Source organism: Kogia breviceps, chromosome 10, assembly GCF_026419965.1.
Source record: "Kogia breviceps isolate mKogBre1 chromosome 10, mKogBre1 haplotype 1, whole genome shotgun sequence".
NCBI lineage: Eukaryota > Metazoa > Chordata > Mammalia > Artiodactyla > Physeteridae > Kogia > Kogia breviceps.
This window is the reverse complement of record NC_081319.1, coordinates 10,206,377-10,224,789: the sequence shown is the minus strand read 5'-3', so window position 1 is coordinate 10,224,789 and position 18,413 is coordinate 10,206,377.

Genomic DNA, 18,413 nt, shown 5'->3' with positions numbered 1-18,413 from the left:
AGTCAACCGCACTGGCCAAACTGCCTAATCTAGCCCCATGCTGATGCCCATCATCTTTGGTGAAGGAGCCCCTCACCCCTCTAGATTTCAGCTGTTAATGCTGTACTTCTAATATTAAGTTCAGTAGATTGCAAACTCTCACCTCCTGATACTGGTACCAGAGGGTGAGTAAACATCCCACTGTGGAAATATATTACGTCTTCCAGAAGCCTTGAAGGGCCAATCATAATTTAAATTTTTTGTATTAAGGGATTGTTAAATCATTTAACTTGTGTTTAATTTGAAATGGAATTGTTATATTAAAACAAGCGTGTGTATATTATGAAATAGACTATAAATTTTACATGGAATTACAGTAATACGTTTAAGCAGTCTTTTTCACCTAATTTCTCAGTTTTTAAAACTCTAGCTCCTTCCTCTCAATAAAAGAAAACATTCAATCCAATAGAAAGCTTCCTAGGCATACATGTTTTACTATCTCTAGCTGTTAGTCTTATGTTGGTGAAATTATTGAGACATTTTCCTAAAATGACACATTTTGTATTTTCCTTGGACAGTTCAGGAGTATCCCAACATTTATTGAATTATAAGCTCTGTCTAATTGCTCTCTAACTTTAGTCCATTCAACTGAGCATTGTTTGTCTTCTCTGTGCCAGGATCTGTGTTAAATATTGCAGAGATTCTAGTAGAAACAGCCCCAGACTCACAACCTAACAACTCATTACGTGTCGGTGGGGGGAAGGAGTGAACAGCTATAGACCGGTAGGTGTCCTGGGTTTAACATTCCTATTTTCACGTATGCATGAGGCACTGGAAAGCCCCAATCTTCCACCCTTTACAGTCTTGTTAAGGGTGAGTTTAGATTTTATACGTGGCTAGTCATTTATTCTGGTTGACCTCTGACCATTTATAGCTCACTCCTGCCATCATTTATTGTATTTCGTGAGTAAAATGAGGTGCTTTGGAGCATTATTGAAAGTAATGATTTGCAAAGGTCTCAAGCTGTACCCATAACATGTGTCAGGGATTTTTTTTTTCTCTACAGAGATTTGATAAGTACTCTGAGTACTTTAAAGTTTTCTACTTTTAGAAATTTATATAGTGATATAAAGTGTGAATGCGTCTCTTCTCATGAAAAGTGAGAAAACTGCAAGTCCCATCTATCCATCTCTTGCATTTTATTTATTTTCATCTAAATATCAAGAAGATTTCCACAAGGTTTTAGAGGTTTTTTTTTAAAAAAATAACTTGAAGGAAGGGGTTCTAGAATCTTCCTGTTGCATGTGGCTTGAGAAGTTACATAGCCTGGTCTTCTCTTTGTATTTGCAGAAGGGGCTGGGTCTGGTCTAGGTTTACACAGGTATGCATATGTGTGTGATTAATTTATTTAATGTACAAATAAAATGCATCTCCTTTATATAGGAAAAGTCTTCACTGTGACCATTCCAGTGGTAGCAGTGGTAAACAGTTTCTAAGGAATTATAAGTCTTGACTGGGAAGTTAAAGTTTAAATTAAGCTCCATGCATATCAACTGGCATGTGTCATGGGCAATGAGAGAGGTAGTGAGATTTATACATAAGACACAGTCGCATTCCCCAAATAACAAATATTCATGGCTATCCACGATGCCATGCACCCTATTATTTCTTTTACTCGGGAATTATTTTTGCTATCTATCTTACCCAATGGTTTGAGAAAATTTCTTAGAAGGTGTAGCCTGAGGGACAGGGGTATTGGAATTAAAACCTAATTTTAAATCTCAACTCTGTTGTTCTTTTGCCATATCTTAACCTCTGAGATCCTGTTTCCTTATTTGTAAAATGGTAGTCATGATTATAACACCAATATCATAATAATGCAATTGGTAATAATTAGATAAAATGATGAAGTTAAAAGGACTAATAAGGTACATGGCACTTAGGAGGGAAAACGCATTGATCTCATTCTTTCTCCCTCTTTGATAGTCATGATAAAAAAAAAACTATTAATGAAGTGTCAAAATGATGAAATGGATCACAGATGCTTTTCTGATAGAGTTGAATAATATTTTCCACTATTACCCAACTCATACACCACAGCGTAAATGCAGACCATGTAAACGCAGTATATTATATATATTTAAAGTATTTTCTATATTTAACTATTTGATCGTTGTACCTGCTACTACTTTTTCCTTGTGCTTAGTCACTTCCTCACCCTTTCTTTGTTGCACCTGGGTGGATGCTGTCCGCTTTAGGTTTAATGCTTCCTCTACTTGGACTGACAGCAAATTGCCATGCTTGGTACCCTTTGCAGATGGGAACCTAATAACCACAAAAACTGTACACTTATTTTAGTTACTTCCTGAGAGGTCCTATAACACATTCTTTATGGCTCTAGTACACGCTGCAATTGTATTCCTTAAAAAGAATGATAATTGGTATTTTGGGGTAAGTAAATAATATAAAGCCACTATAAAGTAAGATGTGGAGAATACAAGACTATAATATATTATGTATGTAAAAGGATGTTTAATGCAGTGCTGTGTGTAGGGGCAAAACAAAAGGGGAAATTTGGGGAAGAAGTTAAATATTCATGAATAAGGGAATCACTGAGTAAATTGTGGTTCATTCATGCAATAGAGCATAGGAAGAACCATTCTGGCATACTGTAGCCCCAGGGCCACAAGAGTTTCCAGTATACAGTAGAAGCTCAATAAATATTTTTTTGTGATAATTAAATTTAATTAGTTAAATCTATATCTTTTGATCAAAAATAATGTCCAGGGCTTCCCTGGTGGCGCAGTGGTTGAGCATCCGCCTGACGATGCAGGGGACACAGGTTCGTGCCCTGGTCCAGGAAGATCCCACATGCCACGGAGCGGCTGGGCCCGTGAGCCACGGCCCCTGAGCCTGTGCGTCCGGAGCCTGTGCTCCGCAACGGGAGAGGCCAGAACAGTGAGAGGCCCGCGTACCGCAAACACACAAAAATAAATAAATAAATAAATGTCCAAAAAAGTGAAAAGGGGAGCTGCATTAAAATGTAAAAATTGGCAAGTGGTCCTATGTACTTCAGAAATATGTGTAGATGTCTATATTAGGAGAGTGAGTGGTGTGGAAGGAAGAACCCATACCAGACCCGCTAAATTGCTTGGTAGTGATGGTGTGGAAATGGAGGTGGTAGGAAGGAGATACAGAAAAAGCAAACAACAACAACAAAATCCTTAGGAAAAAACAAAGCTCAAGGTCTATGTTAAATAAAAATAAAGAATGTAAAGCTCTAATTTTAATTTTTTTCACAAATGTACGAAGTTAATTATTCATATGGAAAAGGACAGAAGATGAAAAAGGGAAACTACTGATTTTTATTCGGTAAAGGGATTGTAAGCAATCCTTGTCTATAATTTATTACTTAATTTACTTTTGTAATAATGTGCATTATTTATAAAGACAGTAAAGGATAAAGAATAAATAAAAATCCACATAATTACAATTTAGTTATAAATACTGCTGACATTGCTTCCTTCCTTCCAGTCGTTTGTTTTCCTTTTTCTTCTCTTTTCTCTCCTTTTTTCCCCTTCCCTTCTCTTCCCTTCCCTCTTTATTTTCTTCAGCTATTTACCTATCTATCTAATAGAACTGGTATCAGTTTGTGAATGTGGTTTCGTATGTTGTGTTAATTAGTGGAAACATTTTAATGTAACAGTGTCCTTTAAAACATGATTTTGTATTGACTACTATGCTGTCTGTCATATGGAGATATCATAATTTCCTAACTTATCTTCTAAGGTTTGGACATTTGGCTTGTACCACATTGTGGTACATTTCTATTGTTCTGCATGTAACCGTGATCCTCCTCAAGATAGGGTGAGAGTCTGATTTATTGTTATGTTTTGTACTTCCAGAATAAAAACTGTACACAGTAAATGCTCAGTATTTGTTTTTCTGACTACAGAAATAAGTAGGCATGTGTTCCTGCCCTGACTGTTAGTAATGTCAAACATGAAGATCAATTATGAAATTCACAAATTAGGATTGTATTTACATGTCCACCAACAGAATTTCTTTTTTGGAAGAATGTAATATTTCTTAGCTTTTGTTGAAGCCATGCATGTTTTTAGTACTTTCCATTTCTTCAAGTATGCCTTAATTTTTTATGTCCTATATTTCACCAGGAAGACCTGGCTTAAAGCAGCAGTCGAATGTTCTAATGTTCTGTCATCAGTATTCAGCACACATAGTCTGTCCAAATAGCCACATATTCTTTTCTTCTCTCTCTCTCTCTCTCTCTCTCTCTCCATATATATACACATATATATATGATTTATGAAGCTGTATGTTTATGCTATCAACATGAGCTCATATCTGGTCTTTGGTCTGTGTATATGTATGCATGTATAATATGAGGTTTTCAACATCTTTATTGAGTGGCAAGTGGCAGCTATTGTTTGCCAAGAACAGATGACAAAGACTAAGGAAATGATTTCACATTGTAACTAACAGGATAACTTACATTGGCAGAAAATCACTAAATGAGGAAAGAAATCTGTTTCTTTTTACTATTAAAGACTTAAAAATAATTATTTTAAAATGTCCAAAAGGAATACAACATTTATGTATATAGTCGGGCCTAAATTCGAGGCCTGACTTATTCTAAATATTTATCTACACTGTGCTTATGCTCTGGATATTGGCTCAGCTCTCCACTCAGTCTGATAAAGATTTTTTATTCTCAGCTTGACTATGTTGGACTGGGTGCCAAGCATTCAAAAGTTTGTTAAATGTCTATTTTTGTTGAAAGAGAATGGAAAAATGGAAAACTTATTCAAATAAATAAGAGGTTCATACCAGAGTATGTATGAGCATTATTATGTAAAAATTCATTGTCCTGAGGGAAATAAGAACTGGGTACAAATCCTCAGGGCAATGAACTGGTAAATAAACGTAGACCCAGCTCTGTGACATTTAGCTGCACGTGGACTAAAAAAACTTTAAGTTATATTTTCAGTTTTAGTTAAAGTTGCTAGATGAAATGAGTTAGTCTGTTGGTCAAGTTTCCCAGTTACTCAGAACTCTTGAACTATTTGTTCATTTCTATTCTTTATTATTTTGTATTTTTTTCTGTAGATTGGTCAATGGTAATATATAAATTTTAGTACTTGTCTAATTGAAATGGAATAATGCGTACGTCTCTACTAAATGCAAAGTATTGTAATATTTAGGCACTGGTACTTCTTATCATTGTGTGTACATTACAAGCAAGTGTATAATCCAGGCATTGTAGACAATCCCTAGCCCATATCTATAGTCATGTTAAATTTGTATAGAGACTATTAACCCTTCCAAATATAATATCTTATCTATGAGATACAGCTCAGTGGTAAAGAACCAGTGGCTAGTTAACGCCCACAGCAAGAAAGACAATAAGAAAATCTGTCTTGTGTGCGTCTGTTACCATTGTGTTCCTAAGGTTAATAGAAGGATCCTCAAATGCATAATTTTACATACTGGCTTGTTTCATTTCACTGCAAATCCAACACAACATATATGTTTAAGCACTGTCTTACCTAATGCAAGCATACTAAATTATTTAAATTGAGACTGATTCAAAAAATAGACAGAGGAGCAGAAAACTTGTTCAAGAACTTAGATAATTAACATTTCTGTGAACATTAGCCAAGTTCAGATTTAGCTGTCAAGCTTACCTCAGTTTTTGCTTCTCTTATTAAGTTTCTGGACTTTAAGAATCAAGTAGTCTCCTACATTTGTTGACTAACATGATTCGACTATAAAATTTAACTTTTACTAAATTCTGTAAGGTAAACTTGATGTAAAGGACAGAAATAATGCTTTATATATTTATATTCTTGTAAATATAAAGCTTGTTTTCAGTTTGGAAAAATATGAAGAACGATTTAGAAACAAATGATCAGCTATTTGTGTGAATACCAAACTTCTCAAAATAAAATCTACTTATGAAAAAGAGCAAACATCTAAGAAAGTAAATCAAATAAATATGCAGAATTTATTTTCATGTATTTAACTACGTTATGATTCCTCTCCATAGCATATCTTTTTCAGTGTATTTTCCTTGGAAAACTGACTTAAAGTGCACAAAATTAAGATGAATTGTTGGCGCTGTCTTCAGTGAAGACTAGAGTATTTTGTCTCAGGCTCAGTCTCATGAGGAAAGCTGATAATACTGTGTTGATTTACAGAGCAACACTATCTTTGCAACCGGAGGGCTAGAAGTAGAAACTTTATCTTACCTTAAATAATAAAAATTCCTACCTATTTTCACAATAAATCAAAGCAAAATATCTGCAGAGAGGACCTAAATTCCCAACCACAATATCCATAATTTTCACCAGCATTCCTGCTGTTGATACTCTCTGGAGTCTTTCCACACTTGCCCAGCAGGTAATCAATTTTCTTCCCAGGTTTGAAATCTGCTTCAGGTACAGGCAGGTACCAACGGAGGCAAGATGACTGTGTGTGAAGGGCTGTCTTATGAATGTTGGAAAGAGGCATCCAACGATAGCAGCAGGGGCAGAAACAAACACATATGTCCTCTATAATCAGGAATCAGGTGGATAGTGCCCAATTAGCGACGGGCATGGCCGGTTTGTTAGCGTAGTACCAGATTTCTGGGTGTATGTGGCATTTCTTTTTAGGGCTGGAGAGAAGAGAAGAGGAACTGGGGTCATTTTCTGCTTCTTTTTCCAAGGCTAATTCTAAATCCAATGTGACTGCTTTTTTGCCATTCCTTCACTTAGGAGAAGGAAGAACTCAAGATGGATCAAAAGAGAAAAAGTAGGGGAGAATATTCAAGTCCAATGCCCTGAGGTGGGTATCCCTTGTTCAGCACCCCAAGGGGTTTTGAGAGATTTCTGTGTCCATTGCTTACTTCCGGGTCGCTGGCAAAGCCAACCAGTGGAATGAATTTAAAATGCTCACAAGCCTGAAAGTCAAGCCGTTGGGTAGTGCGGGTAGGTAGGGCTATACACAGCAGAGTGCCATAGGGTATAAATGTAAAACAGAATTTATCGTGAGGAAGTACTTTGAAGCAGGAAAACACTACACATGTTCTCCTGAGGTCTCATTATCTCACACAAAGAGGTGCTTAGGCTGGGTGTGGTGGAGCTGGATGCAACAGGGAAGAGCTGCAGCAGACTGATCCCACCTCATCAAGCTCCTCATATTGAAAGGGAAATAAGGCAACAGGGTACCTCTAGTCAACAATGTCAACAACAATTTTTTAGCTAAGGGAGTGACCTCACTACTAAAGAGAAAGCTCTGAATTCTCACTGTACCAGTTTCATCTTCTGTTGATCTAGCTCAGCCGTGGTGAGTCCACTCTTTGCTTGCCCACCAAAATGGGGAGGAATTGCTCTCCCAGTACCAACTGGATGGGTCTCTCCTCACTGGCCCAACTCCATGGCAGATTGTAGTGCAATGAAGAACGCTTTAATTTAGAACACATCTCAGTCAACATGGCAGCTGTGAAAACATCTCCCTGCTCAGAAGGATCCTATCCATATTCCATGGGCAAGCTCTCAGCAACCCCAGCCAGCGATGGAAAGCTATTCTGTACAATTTGGAAGACAGCTCTTGAAAACCCATTCTATGTCACAGTGATGCGTCACCTTATTTCAGGGATGGAGCTCTGCCAGGAAAACCAGTTACTGAGAGGCAAAGCTCATCATTTCAAAGGACTAGGTGAAGGCAAATTTAATTTCCTCCAGGAGAAAATGTCACCACCACCATTGGTAAGCATGTGGGATTCAGAGCGAAATTGGGCTACATCTTCACATGAAGTTGCTTCTGGAAGAGAAAGACATGATTTATGACCAAAGAGCCAACATTTTCTCGTAGGGGGTTTATTTCATTTATGAAGAAGAACGGGAAGACATTTAAACAAGTGACTTGCTAGTTTTTCTTGATGATCAGAAAACCTCCCCTGCCATTTTGGCTGTAATAAAAAAGGTAAAGTGAATTTAAAAACAACTTGTGATTTCTATGCCAGTGACCTAGAGGCAGTTGATTAACATCTCCTCAGACAAGATCCACTAACGATGCTTCTCTCCCTGAACAAGACAATAGCGCTTGGTTTCTAGACACCAAATTTTATTTCACATTTCTCAACGAACATTGAGTTTCAGGTCAACACACACATGCACACATACACAATTTTGTATAAGATTAGAATTATTAAATAAATGCCCTTAAGGAAAGGGACACTTTTTTTTTTTTTTGGTGATATGCGGGCCTCTCACTGCTGTGGCCTCTCCCATTGCGAAGCACAGGCTCCGGACCCGCAGGCCCAGCGGCCATGGCTCACGGGCCCAGCCGCTCCGCGGCACGTGGGATCCTCCCGGACCGGGGCACGAACCCGTGTCCCCTGCATCGGCAGGCGGACTCCCAACCACTGCGCCACCAGGGAAGCCCCGACACTTTTTTTTTTTACATTTTATTGGGGAACATCAAAAATGTTATTTCATGAAGGGCATGTTTTATTGTATCAGATGTTTTTGAACTAAACAATTTCAATAAAGCAAATGGAAAGTAAATAGGAATGTCTTTTTTTTTTTTTTTTTGGTAATGATTTGATCAGGGAGTTACAATGCATTAAAAGACACTTTGCTAAGTATGTTCTTAATTTGATAAATCACCATGTAAGCTCTGCTTTTTGATCAAGGGAATATTTTTCTTCACATCAGTTCCTAGATATGCTGTCAGCATGCATACATAAAATGTAGGAATAGAAACCCTATAGTCACCTCACTGTGTTGTTACAAGAATGAATCCATTTGTTTTTCCTTAGTTGACAGTTGCTGCTAATATCACTGCTATTCTCTTCTAGAAGCTTAATGTGCTGTTCCTTTTATTCTCCCTCAGTTAAATGTTATTTTACTATATTTGTCTCTTTCATCCCAGTTTGCAAGGTCTGTTTTTAACTCTTTCATCTAACTTGTTTGTATCTCTCCCGAATGTATGCTATGCTCCCATTTGATGAGCCTCGCAAGAAGGTCATGTTGAAGAACACAGGCATAGTGGTAGAACTCAGTCAGGTTACGGCCAGTTTACAGTTAGAAACCTCCTTCATCCTTCCCTGAGTAATCAACAGTACTTGGGTATGTTCATTCAACACATCATTAATTCACCTCCCTATCTGCATCCTCCTCCAAAACACGATCAAATTCACATACACCAGGCCTATGTCACCCTTCAAATCTACCACTTTAATAACTCTACCCGCACACAAAAAAACCAAAACTAAACTAAATACAAGCAAAGAAAAGTTTGCAAAGAATTTGCTTGAAGCAAGAGGTGCGAAAAATCAGTTAAACATAATTAAGTGCAGGGATATTATGTGTGTTAATTCAGTTCAACACATATCCGTTGCTTTCTAGAAGATGGTGAGCCTCCAACAAAGATGAGAAGCCCACCAGAAAGTCTTAATTTTTCTGAGGCTCTCTTTCTGGTCCCAGCTCCATCTGTTATATGTACTATGCAGCGTCTGGCACCACTTTGGTTTTGGTCATGCTACTTTCTATTTGTCTTCTATTTTTATCGCTTCCTTTTGTTATCCAGTAGCACTTGATAACAGAGGTCTTGGCAGCCCCCACTGTATTTTCTCGGCACCCCTTCCTCTGTCCTGTGTAATCATGGCCTAACAGTCATGAGAAGTAACCCATCTCAGAAGTGATTGCAGTAAGCAGTGAGTGAGTGGGCTATCTCTGAATTTTTGCTTTGAAATCTTGCTGAGCCATTTTTCAACAGGAAGATAATATCTTGTATTGTTCAGTCTGGTATAATCATGCCATGACAAAAATGGAAGAAACCCTTAGAAAATAGGATAGGTAAATTTAGTAATAGGCTCAGTTATATTTTGTACACAGGTAATAAGTGGCCCTTTTGAAATAGGACAAAGCCGATCACTGCATTATTTGATTAGATTGTTCTCATTGTAGCCAGGTGGTCAGTTAATTCTCTGATAATTCTCAAAACACATTCAGAAAATCAAACTAGGATGCAGAAAATAGAATCCAGACAACACTTGCCTGTTTTGTACATAGAGCGCTAATTGACCTTTCTCCTGTTACATTCAATGGAATTAAGGAAGATAATTTTATGTTAAGAAATTTAGGACAAACTAGAGGGAGGAGTAACAGAAAAGATGATAGAGGTATTTTGCCTTAAGAAAGTCAAGTTTTATCATTTGTGAATAGGTCTCTCTGATGCTGGAAGTAGGAGGTAATTTTTACAAATACAATTGTGCACAAGGCATATTATATAGGTCACAGGAAGTTCGGATTTCTTAATTCCTGGAGAATCCTTCATCATAAAATTTAGGTGAACATCCGTGATATGATCACCATTCATTTATTTAAAAGAGAAGAATGGCGGTTTCAGTAAGTGGAATAATTTCTGAGGGTCAAACTACACATTCCTCTGAATGGAGGCCAGGGCTGGCAAATCCTTCCGCTTGTAAGGGAAAATGATAGACGTTTCCTTTAAGAGCTACTGTACTTAACCTCACACCCCTCAGCCGGGCTGATTCTTGAACATTTAGAACCAGCAAAACACTTGGTTTCAGAATGCAGGGGACAATCACACTGACAAGAAACTGTTCACGTATTCCTTTGTGTCTCATCTTGAAACAGGCAAAATGACTCCAGTTGTTTTGGTGCTGTTGGATAAAGGACTTTTTCCCCCTCAGGCCTGGTATGATGCAGTCAATCTTTTTCCTTGGGTGTAGAGAAGCGCAGTGCTCTGTCTTGCTTCTATTCTTTCCAAAGGATACTCATTTGGGGAGCTTAGCAAATTTGGGGTCTATATTTGTTTAGTGAATGGAGATGATGCATGTGGGAGTTTATGAGTGTAAGGAGAGGGGGACTGGGAGGCACCTTTTAAGGAAGGGAGGTCAGGAAAAATTGATGTTGGGGGATGAGGGATATGTGGAGAGACAGGCAAGAAGAAGTTTGTAGTTTGACATTTCAGTAGCAGCGCAGCAGCACTGGCAGCTTGCTTGGGTCTCCTTTTCCTTTATCCATCACCAGAGGAGTCTTCAGCCTGAGAAATGTGGCCCCTGGATGCCAGAGATAAAAGAGAAAGAGCCTTTAAAAAAACCCCAAAAACCTCTTAAAATTATTTGGACATCAAATTTACAAAGTAAGAGCACAGTTTTGAAAAGAGGTACCCCTTGTTTTGCCAGGGATTAGGTGTGGGACTTTGCTAAGATGCTGAATCTCTCTGTTCCTCAGTTTCTTCATCTGAAAAAGAGGCTAATATCAGCCCTTTCACAGTTATTGATGGCCGCCTAATACTGAACCCATCGTATTACATGTGTTTTATATATTTGTTATTATAGTAGTTTTTCTCATTTATGTAATAATATTAAAATGTTATAGAGCTTCAGAAAATACATAAGACACATAGTATTTTAAAAAATATTTCAACTAATATTTACTGAGTGTTTGCTAAGCACAGCTACCTGCTTGAAGTGCAAAGTAAAACAAGTCATGGCCACTTCCTTAAGAAGGGAAAACCTAGTAACATACTGTCAGCATTAGTTATTTTCTTCTTTTCCCCCTTGCCATAGCTTTTTCAGTATGGTAGTGAACATTCTGCATGGTTTCCGCCCCCCACCCCCCTCTGGCCTTGTAACATCTCCTTCCTCCTTTACTCCTACATGTTCTTGCTGGACAAATTCGGCTCCTTTTCTCCCAGCAAACCATTCATACTCAATTTCTAAATGTTCTGGGTATAAATAAGAATAACAACAAAATCCACCATCAAATTAAAATGTTAATAGATGCCAAAATATTAATAGGGGGCCAAATTCAATGATTATGTTTTGGGGGATAAAAGAATTGCATTTCTCCAGGAATAAATTGTGTCAAGATTAGTTGCAAAACAGGAAAAATGATTTTAAATGTTTTTCTTTTTCATATTATCTGTCCTCTCACTTACTAAGATAGTACTAATGGACCTAACCATGAGATTTTTTTAAATTTGGGAATAATTCCAGATTTACAAGAAAGCATATATGGGAATTTTTGAAAAAAATAATTTGTCTTGGCATACCAGGTTTCAGAGGTTGAGTAATTTGATCAGTGGTTTAAGACCTAAAGTTATTTCACAAGTTAGCACATAATAAACTTTCTAAAATAGCCTTGTTTCTTTACATGGTAAACTTGTGAATGAGCTTTAGTCTATCATTATGAACAAGTCATTTCTAATGTTGTTTCATTAAAAATCAATTGCCCTTCTAATTGACATATGACTACTCTTAATTGTCATCAGATTTTTTTTCTTCAAGATTCAGGTGCAAACAGAATCAGAAACTTTATTAAAATATTCAATTGTCATCATTAGTTCTGCTGTAATCAAAATATTTATGGTGTATCATTCCTGACAATTCTATCTGGAAAATATTGCAGTGATTACATCACTATTTATTCAATTACAATAAGAATTATTCATCCTGAAAAATTTCTGGAGCTCATTTTCTCATCTCCAGCCTCCATACACACATGGGCTCTAATAAACTGAGTGAGTTTAATGCTGTGTTTTAATTCTACGGTGTGGCATGTTTTGCTCCCAAATGTGGACTGATTCAATCTTATGAAACTGTGGCGGCTTTTTAACATTTTGCCTTCAGAGTTAGGTCAGGCACCCCTGACTCCTGCTCATTATCACCCCTGATGGCCAGCAGTGTCCTTAGTTTCTACTGAGTATAGCATTTTGGTTGAGAAAGATGGCTGAGAGTTCAGGCGAATCTCAGCTGTGCCATTGGAGGTAATGCACAAACTCTCTGAGTTGAATTTTATCATCTGTCAAAATAGTATTTAGCTCATAATATTGTTGGAAGGATGACATGAGATAGTATAATTCTTAGCTCATAATAATGTTTGTGGTATACACTCACAAAAATTGTTGGAATATGCACAGAAAAATGGAATTCAGAAAAAGGAAGCAATTTGAAGAAGGGAAAATTCAGAATCAAATTTATGTTTGTGTCTAAAGTAGTATTTAATGGAAAGGAAAAAAAAACTGAGCTGTCCAGTCAGCTGGCTCCTTTAATATTGTGTAATGTAGGGTGTGTCCTGGAACATCTTTGAGTTCGAGTTTTCTGATCTGGAAAATGCAACTAATAACCACTACCTAGGGGGGTTGTTACAATGATTAAGTGAGATGATGTATGTAAAGTGGGTAGCACAGTACCTGGTGTATGATACACACCCAATATATTCTTTTGAAGGGTTAGGAGTGCAGTCCCATGAATGAGTCCAGTGCACTTTTGAAAATGAAGGCTGGAAATGAGATTAGGGATGAGGCTTGAAGACCTGAATTTGGGAATCTAAACTAAAGAAGCCATTTGTAAAAACAAACAAACAAAAAGCCTGTGATAACACCTAAGATTGCAAAAAAAAAACCCCACAGAAACAAAAAAACAGAGGTTCCCACTCTTGGCCATGTATCTTTATCTTACATAGGACATGTATAAATACGATTCCTAGGTTCTTACTCAAGCCCCCTGAATTTGAGTTTCCGGGGTGAGGGTCACAGATGATGCCTATACACTCAGTCTGAATGTGAGCACTAGGGGAGAATTAGGGAATGATCTCTAAATTCAGCAGGAGTCCTAAGAAGAGTGCCCAGGAGGCCTATAAAGAGTCCAGATGTTTGTGAGGCAGAGGGCAAGGGAGAGGAAAGTTTCAGTGAAGAGAGGGCCAACAAAATAACATTTTAGAAGAAAAGGATCAAAAATGACTAAAATGAATCAAAAGCCTCAACTAAATATTTCATGGCACACCATTTAAAAAAACTCGTAAATAAATCAAATGTTTGGATGAGTTTCCCTCACCAACACAAGGGGAAAAAATCAATAGATAAAAATGTATTTTCCAAAAAGGTACCTTTTAAACACCCCCCCACCCCTTTTTAGCTTTGGGCCATGAGAAACAGTTGATAAAAAAGATGGATGGGACATGCAGTGACCCTTAAATGCATCTGAATTGTGAATTCATATAACAAAAGAGAGAAGCTATCAGAAAGTCCATGTAACTATATCCCATAACTGATAAGCAGTAGCTGTTGATATAAAGTGTGGAAGAAATAGAAGTATATTTTTTTGTACTCCTTGTAATGTCATGAAGACGTTTATTCTCCTGACCGTTTGCAGCATACAGAGTTAGAATATCAGTAACTCTTTATTTTGTTATTTGTTCATGTCCAGAGAAGTAATGAATTAAATGGCACACTCGAAATGCAAGAATCAGAAGTCTACTTCATGGTCTCACTTTAGGAAAATAATTTAATGGGATAAGAATTGAATGTAAAATCTCCTGTAGGAGGGAGATTAAAAATGATTAGCTTCCTTCACTGTTGCTCTGCTTTTCTAGGCAGATGCATGCACACTCACTTTGGATCATTGATTTATCCCTCTGGTGGAAATACTGGGCTGACTATAGTACCAGCCTCTCTGTGACTGGAATCCTCAAAGAGCAACTCGACAGTTTCCATGTTTCAGGATGTATCATTCATAGACCTCGGGAAGAACGTTTAACATTTCCTTAAAATTGGCATGAGTTTTCACTAGGGTTACTGTCTTTAGCAACCAAGAGACATATCACAGTAGCAGTTTGCATAAAAAGTTAACCCCTTTTAACTTGCTATTGTTGTCAATGCTTATTCAGTGCAGAGGTGTGACAAAATAATGTATATCTTAGTTTTGGAAAGTGTGGGCAGTGATTCGTGGAATTTGAGTTCTAAATAATCTCTGGATTATTTTTAAACCGAATCTAGTTCTTTTTTTTTTTTTTTTTTTTTTTTTTTTGTGGTACGTGGGCCTCTCCCATTGCGGAGCACAGGCTCCGGACGCGCAGGCTCAGCGGCCATGGCTCACGGGCCCAGCCGCTCCGCGGCATGTGGGATCTTCCCAGACCGGGGCACGAACCCGCGTCCCCTGCATCGGCAGGCGGACTCTCAACCACTGCGCCACCAGGGAAGCCCTCTAGTTCTTTTTAAAGCTAAATAAGTTCTGGATGGAGCTCACAACCGTTGTTTTATTGGCCAAGTTGTGGATTGTCTGATATATGAAGTATGTACTCAACAGGTGTTATGAATTGTTCTGAAGTACCACCATGGGGCATTCCTGAGACCCTGGATTTCCTGGAGGTTTGACCAACTAGCTATACTTTCCCTTCTTTACGAGGGGAAGATGACATAGTATCTGCCCCAGATAGAATCTCTTCTTTCTGGACAGCCCTCACAGAAATCTCACCAGTAATTGTGTAATCAAAGACAAGCCTTGTTGCTCCTTAAGAGATTGAGGGCTTATGCTGCCATATTCATTGGCAAAAATTGGGATTGAGTGTCAAAGCAATGTCTATAAGAAAAAGAATAAGAATTAAGATAGGTTCATTAGGATTATGTCTTCCATGAACTCCTTATTTATCTCTCTCCTAGAACAAACCTAGTCATGTTTTATCTTTTGCCTGGGGTTTGTAACCACTGACCTAAACACATCTTTGTAATCCAAAAGTCCTTTGTACAAAGTAGACACTTAATAATGCTTGATAAATGTAACAACTTCTTATACAATGTATTTTCTCATTTAAAAATATTTGATGCACACCTGCTATATTCCTATTGATAATCTAGCAACAGGACAGATAGTCATAAACTAATCTGACAATGCCCCGGTTTTCTGGATACTTCCAATCAATGGTAGTGAAGTGAGATGGGAGTAGAAGAAAAATAAGTAAGATAATTTCAGACAGTATAAGAGTTAGAAAGAAAATTTAGGGTTAATGTGAAAAAATGAATAAATATGTGCATGAATGAGTGGACTGGGAGTCTAAGTGCATTGTGAGTAATTGGATCAAGGGGTGGTGAAGGCCAAGTGGCAGCACTCAATCAACTAAGGGAGGGTGGGTGTGGTTACTATAATGGACAGTCAAAGCTGCACTAATCCCAGGAGACGGCCCCCCACCCCCAAAAAAAGAGTAGCTTAAAATGGACCGATGGGCACTTTTAATATAAGCTGTCTCCTTGATTGAGGGAAAAAAAAACAAAAAGAAAAAACCCTGAGCTTACGTTAGAGCACATTTTCTTTTGGTTTATTTATTTCACCATTCTCCTTCTTCTCCTTCTCCTTCTTACTATTTTAGATTATGTGAAGGCTGGATATAGCAACAGCTTGGTAAACATTAAACTGTGTTACCAAAGTGAAGTTACATAATGCTGATTCTTGAGCTGTTTAAAAACAGACTGTACTTTTGTGAATTGCTTGGTTTAGGTCCTAATCTGCCTGGAGGCAGGGAGGGAGGCAGGGTGACCTCAGAAGGAATCCTCCAGCCGAAGCTTCATGTTTTTATACTCGGCACTTGGACCGATTGCAAACTTAGGTGAGCTAGAAGCACCAGACAGCCAAGGATGTAGAAGTTCTATAACAAGGTTAGAGGGAGTGAAATCCTCTGACATCAGTGTGTATGGAAAAGGGGGCTTTCTCTCTGAATATTCTGCAACATCAATTCATATTGGGACCATTTCCCTTTTCTACCCAACATACATTTCATTCAGAAGAAGATTCTGCTACATAGAGCAAACACCCTGTGAAATTAGTAGGAGAGGCTCTTCCAGGGGTCAGGCTCCAAACTGCAGCTTTCTTGATAAACCATCAGTGACAATAAAGTTCAGTGATAATGAAAACCTGAAGGGATGTTCTCTGAGCAAGGGCTACGGACCTTGTTCGTGACAAAGGCCACAGGATCCCCCGTTGTTTGCAGACCTCTACTGTGATCATCTATAAGCAGAAAGATGTGCCCGATTCAAATCACAGTCCATAAACTCAGATGTTCAAGAAAGCCCAATTTATCCATTTCTTAAAAGTTAAAAATCGTTCTGATTCCAATGATGGGAAACATAATAGTAAGTATTGTCGAGGTTGACTTGCTCAGAATTCTGCAGAAGTCCCAGAGACTCGAGCATTCATGACATTGGACACACCCATAGGATCACTGGTCATTGGTCATCCATCCGTGGTATCAGTGAGATGGCCATCGTACCAGTCTCCTTGGTATCTCTAGTCTTAGCTTTCCTGCTTTGGTGCTCTGCTTGGGGAAAAGGCAATCATGGGAAAACCAAAAGTGTTCCTGTGCCTGAGCTCCAACCTTCTTATAAACTCCAGAAAACCATCTCCTTTCAGATCTTGTCAACTAACTCCCTGAGATATTGATACCAAGACTTAAGGAACCCATTTTCTTTGGCTTGTCTTCTTATTTCTACAATCTCCATTTTTATTTTAGCCTTAAGAAAATCTCTTTATATTTCCTCTTCCTGCCCTTGGAGGCGCTCACTAGCATAATTGCTTTAAAGTTTTTCTGAAAGACAGGAAAAGAGATTTTAACTTTAAGTGGCTGCTGTTTTCCACTCTGTAAATATCTGTGACTAAGGGCCTGCCTTCTAGCTCGCAACGAAGGAATGGAAAAAGAAAGGAAGGACTAGTACAAGTACATCTCTCAGTAAATTATTCTTGCACAAAAACATAAATGTCATGAAAGGAGAAGAGAAAGAAAGAACATTTGGGTAGTTAAGTTTCAAGTTTCACAGGACTAGAATATAATAAGAGCAACGTGCTTAATAGTTCATATTTCCTTTCTGGACTATTTACAGCTATGTTATTTATCCATATCTGAACTTCACTTATGCCCCCCGCCCCCGCTCCACTTTTTTGTTTTTCCCATCCATGCCTTAAGACACACTAGGAGATGAAAAAACAAATGCAGGTTTTCATTGAAGTAAATCATCCAAAAATATCTCTTTGCTGTGAAGTGAAAATCTCTTCAGTGGTGAAAACAGGCATGTTTCCAGCCAGCCTTCTTCAGCTGCAATGCAGTTGGTCAAATTCTCCAATATTCTACACCAACATGTTGAGGCAGGCCAAGATGGTTTGGCTGCTGACATAGAGCAACCCATGGCTGGGTACCCATCTGTTAGAGACAGAAGCAGCCAGGGAAGCTTTCGTGATGGCCAGGATTCTGAACTCGATGAGCTCTGTCTGTTCCTGGGAAAGTACCCGCCATTATGCAGGTGAGTGCAGAAAGGAAGTGCCTCCGCCAGCACGGAGGTCTGCAGGTAGTCACAGGGGCTGGCTCAGAATCTGGGGTGTTGGCCATAGAATGCCACTGATGGCATCTCTCATAAGGTTTTCAATACGATATGGGCCCACAGCCAGTAGGAAGAGGCCTACAAAAGAGGTAAATGATGAGAAAATGTACTTATTTTTGGTTGTCATGAGCAGGCTGTTCTTTCGGAGCAGAAGAAAGGGAAAAGGGAGAGGACAGGATGAAAGCTAAGAGATTACAAGCAGGCTACCGCTTACTGCTGAGTTTGACTGAGTGAGATCCAACCAGAGGCAGTGA